This window comes from Neoarius graeffei, chromosome 2 (assembly GCF_027579695.1).
Source record: "Neoarius graeffei isolate fNeoGra1 chromosome 2, fNeoGra1.pri, whole genome shotgun sequence".
NCBI lineage: Eukaryota > Metazoa > Chordata > Actinopteri > Siluriformes > Ariidae > Neoarius > Neoarius graeffei.
Window position 1 is genome coordinate 97,352,672 of NC_083570.1, and position 5,055 is coordinate 97,357,726.

Here is a 5,055-nt window from a genome sequence, read left to right on the forward strand (position 1 = left end):
TCATTTCAGCTCCAGTGATCATTAAATGTGCTTGAGTTGTGACCATTCATTATCAAATGCAAGCTGGAATTAACAGTGTTCTCACTATATTTGCCTTTATGGTGAACTCTTGGGCTTTTAATATCTAACTCAATATCGCCACCTTGTGTAAGTATACATGCATTACAGATTTACCCACAGACATTAAAAGCTAACTTCTCACATTACAGTAAAGATACTATTTCTCATCTCATCTCATTATCTCTAGCCGCTTTATCCTTCTACAGGGTCGCAGGCAAGCTGGAGCCTATCCCAGCTGACTACGGGCGAAAGGCGGGGTACACCCTGGACAAGTCGCCAGGTCATCACAGGGCTGACACATAGACACAGACAACCATTCACACTCACATTCACACCTACGGTCAATTTAGAGTCACCAGTTAACCTAACCTGCATGTCTTTGGACTGTGGGGGAAACCGGAGCACCCGGAGGAAACCCACGCGGACACGGGGAGAACATGCAAACTCCACACAGAAAGGCCCTCGCCAGCCCCGGGGCTCAAACCCAGGACCTTCTTGCTGTGAGGCGACAGCGCTAACCACTACACCACCGTGCTGCCCGATACTATTTCTCTTCTTATATATTTTCCCCACTTCTGTGTGTGGTCAATGTGAATAGGATAGGTTGATAATAGAGTTAAGGGCCTTTCCCAAGGGCCCAACAGTGGCTTTAGTGCCCTAAAAGGACAGAAAGAAATTATGTAAATTACTATTTTGGGGACGGGGTACAAAGATAACAAAGGATAATTAGGATCCATTACTAATACTTTAGTAATACTCAGCTTTATGTACTGATATTGCAGGATTATTTTCTGAATATTCTGCATGTCTCCTCTCTTATATACTCCTTTTAAGTAGAAGAAGCAGATGTGGAGGAGGTTTCTCTCGTACTGTAGTAGGGTGTGGTGCCTGGCAAACCCACCAGCCTCGTGCCATCTGAGTTCTGGATCTGAGACAGACAAATTCAGTAATTAATCTTTCAGAGATATTAGTATAATGTGATGATGTTTAAGCTATACTGTATATTATGCAGTAGAGCACGGGTTCTCAACCTTTTCTCCTTTGAGTCCCACCTATTTATGCTTGTAATGAGTCGGAGCCCATTAAAAAAGATTCCCAATTATTTTGGCTCATCTATTCTATTAGAATCTAATAATCTACTGTAAAGTGTATTCATGGGAAGCAACATCACTCCCTGTTGCAGATGGGAGCCCAGGAATTAAATAAATGCAATAAAACAAACTGTTTTTAATTGTAGGTATTGTATTTAAAACTGTATTGATGTGCCAGAAGCCAAACCATGCATGCAGGTAATTCTCACTCAAAAGGGATTAATGATCCAAAAGTGGAGTCTGGTCCATTAACACAAGAACTTATTGCCATGTTTGTGTTCAGCAAACAAGCAAGTTATTAAAACCAAGAAGTACACTCAAAAGAAGTGGATATAGAAACCACTCAATGGGATTAGATCCTTACACGCTAACAAAGAAGGATTTTTCCTACGTGTTGGAAAATTATCCATCTGTTGAGTTCCCTGACATCTCAAACTACCTGGTGCTGCAGACATCGTTCTACACGGACACACAGATGAAAACCTGGAAGAGTATGGAGGTGTACAACTTTTTATATGTGGCTGGGATCTGGGGATCAGGACACTACAAGATAGACAGCGGTAGATGGATCTAAGTGCAGGAAGAGTATTTATTAGCAGGCGTGATATTTACAAAAATGAAAGCAAAGCAGAATCATAAAAACAAAGTATTTAAACAGCGTTATAAACATGGCTAGAAACAAACGTGACAGTGATAATGATAATACTTCGCAAAGCCTCTGTGAAAACAGCATCCATATCTGTGCGTGTTCATTGCGCTTAAATCAGTATCAGGTGTTTCGCATAATGACTGGGTCCCAAAAGCGTGCACAAAGTGCTTTGTGAGCGAGCGTGGCTCAAGTGCGCGAAGGCGTGACAGTCAAGTGTTCACCTGCTGTGTGACCACAACTTTTAGCTCACATGTATATCGTCATGCATCACCAACAAAATGGCTCATTTTCATCGATAACCCATCGCAAAGTATCGCGAGTTGGAGTGTGGACCATAGCTTAATGAGGTGGATGTGATGTCGGATGCAACCCAGCAATTGTACCCTACTATGAGTAAAAATGAGCTTCAACTTACAATGAATTTCCTGGTTACACAGTTGTACTTTGTGACTATATAGGACACAGTTATAGAAGCAAGTTATTTATAATCACGCTATCTGTTATCACTGTGATGGTCACAAACCATGACATCACCCAAATGAGGATGGGTTTCCTTTTGAGTCTGGTTCCTCTCAAGGTTTCTTCCTCATGTCGTCTGAAGGAGTTTTTCCTTGCAACTGTTGCCACAGGTTTGCTCATCAGAGATAAATTTATTAGGGATAAAATTAGTTTGTATCCATGGCCTAATGGTTAGAGGAGCAGCTTTCAGACCAGAAGATTACTGGTTCAATTCCCTAGACCAGCAGCAGGAATGGCTGAAGTGCTCTTCCTGCTGCTCTGGGTATGCTGTATGTCTCTCTGAATAAGAGTATCTGCTAAATGCCATTAATGTAATATGTTTAAAGTCTTTAATTTTCCATAAAGCTGCTTTGCGACAATGTCTGTTCTTAAATGTACTATATAAATAAACTTGACTTGTTTGGGACTTGCACCCAAACCAGCCACTGCTTTGCATCACACACAGGGTTAAAGTACAAAAGTGGAAAATAATACTGCACTTAGAAATGGTCCCAATGTTCAGTGGGAGATTATTACATTACACTGATAAATCAAATTTTTCATTTTAAAATCACTATGTGACCTCATGCGTTCTACACAGGATATGACATAATTATCTTATGCGCCCAATGTAGTGCCCTACATCCAGTGTTGTATTACTGCCATCAAGGCAACATCTCTTCCTGGGAAGTCCATGCTTATTTCAGCAGGACAATGCCAGGCCTCATTCTTCACAGGCTACAACAGTATGACTTTGTAGACAGAGTGCGTGTGCTTGACTGGCCTGCTGCCAGTCCAGATCTGTCTCCTATTGAGAATGTATGGCGTAGTATGAAGAGGAGAATCAGACAATGGTGACCATGGACTGCTGAGCAACCGAAGCCTTATATCAAGCAAGAATGGACAAAAATTCCAATTGCAAAACTGCAAAAATCAGGATCCTCAGATCCCATACAATTAAAAAGTGTTATTAAAAGGAAAGGTGATGTAACACAATGGTAATAATGCCTCTGTCCCCACTTTTTTTTTTTTTTAGTGTGTTTCAGGCATCAAATTCTAACTTTGTTTAAATTTCCAAAATACCATTAAGTTGGTCAGTAGATCTATTGAAAATCTTTTCTTTGTACTTTTGTCAGTTAAATAAAGGTTCACATGAATTAACAAATCACAGATTTTTATTTTTACTGCATTTTGGAAAATATCTAAATTTTATGGAAATGAGTTTCGTACTCGTCTGTGTCTATGTGTCAGCCCTGTGATGACCTGGCGACTTGTCCAGGGTGTACCCCGCCTTTCACCCATAGTAAGCTGAGATAGGCTCCAGCTTGCCTGCGACCCTGTAGAACAGGATAAAGCGGCTAGAGATAATGAGATGAGATGAGGTTCATACTCTTACAAGTACAATTTTACTCTCATACTGTAAGTACAAACTTAAAGGGTCAACTCACTCTTCCCAGTATCCAGTTCTTTTTGTTTTCAAATCACGTGACCATTACTCTGCAAGCTTTCTGTGCAGCAAAACTTCTGCAAATTCACTCATAGTGATCCCTTTGAAATAAATCTCAGGCTTTTTCTTCATCTACATGTCATACGTGGATATTTTGAATAGAATATGCCTGATATTTTCTTTCCTTTGTGGCCACCTGTGAGGCCGATTCTGGTTCATTACAGCAAATACATCCGTACAAAAACGGAATTGATTGATCATCCATCCATTCATTATCCGTAACTGCTTATCCTGTGCAGGGTCGCAGGCAAGCTGGAGCCTATCCCAGCTGAATATGGGCAAGAGGCGGGGTACACCCTGGAAAAGTCGCCAGATCATCGCAGATTGATTGATCGGATTAATTTAAAATATCACTACTTTGAGAAAATATCTTCAATTTCATGTTACAATTTATTATCTATGGCTTAGGATGTCACCGGATCGCTTTTAAAACAGTGGCATATCCATGGATGTGAAAATGGCACCTCAATTACTGGGTTTCACATGATGTCACATCCACCTCATTGGTTATTCAAAACTTTAGCTGGTGGTCTACCAAAGTTCAGTTGACAAAGTGTTTGTATGGAGAAGGTGCATTGCTCGCATGAAAAATACCTTACGTTTGCATTGTTTTAGGTTGTTCGAATTGATCAAACTGTGAAACTGATAAAAGTTTCTTCAGGGTTCCCCATGAACTAATAAAAAAGGGTGAACGAACACAGGATTTCACAAAAAGACGTGGAGAAAGGTGGCTTTTGAACCTCTCACTGAAATCGAAGGGAGCCGAGTCGAAGCATGCTCGAGTTTGCAGTGATCACTTGGTGAAAGGTTTGTATTTCCCTCTCAGCTTTGGCCTTAGTGTTTTCCAGGTACTTTTCTTGCTTTGTGTCATTATTACATCCCATATGGTCTAGTGGTTAGGATTCCTGGTTTTCACCCAGGCAGCCTGGGTTCGACTCCCGGTATGGGAATGAGAATTTTGGGTGGCATGGTGGTGTAGTGGTTAGCACAGTCGCCTCACAGCAAGAAGGTTCTGGTTTCGAGCCCAGCGGACGGCGGGGACCTTTCTGTGTGGAGTTTGCATGTTCTCCCCGTGTCTGCGTGGGTTTTCTCTGGGTGCTCCGGTTTCCCCCACAGTCCAAAGACATGCGGTTAGGTTAATATGGGACGGCCTTAGGCTGAGGTGCCCTTGAGCGAGGCTCCCGGGTGCTGTTAGCATGGCTGCCCACTGCTCTGGGTATGTGTGTGTGCTCATTGCTCGTGTGTGTGTT

The 5,055-nt window shown here is 41.8% G+C and overlaps 1 non-coding gene across 1 annotated transcript; it reads left to right on the forward strand.

Moving 5' to 3' along the window:
• The first annotated feature begins 4,683 nt into the window (after positions 1–4,683).
• trnae-uuc (transfer RNA glutamic acid (anticodon UUC)) lies at positions 4,684–4,755 on the forward strand. The gene has a single exon. It is a non-coding gene; the product is annotated as a tRNA-Glu (tRNA).
• Positions 4,756–5,055: the final 300 nt, after the last annotated feature.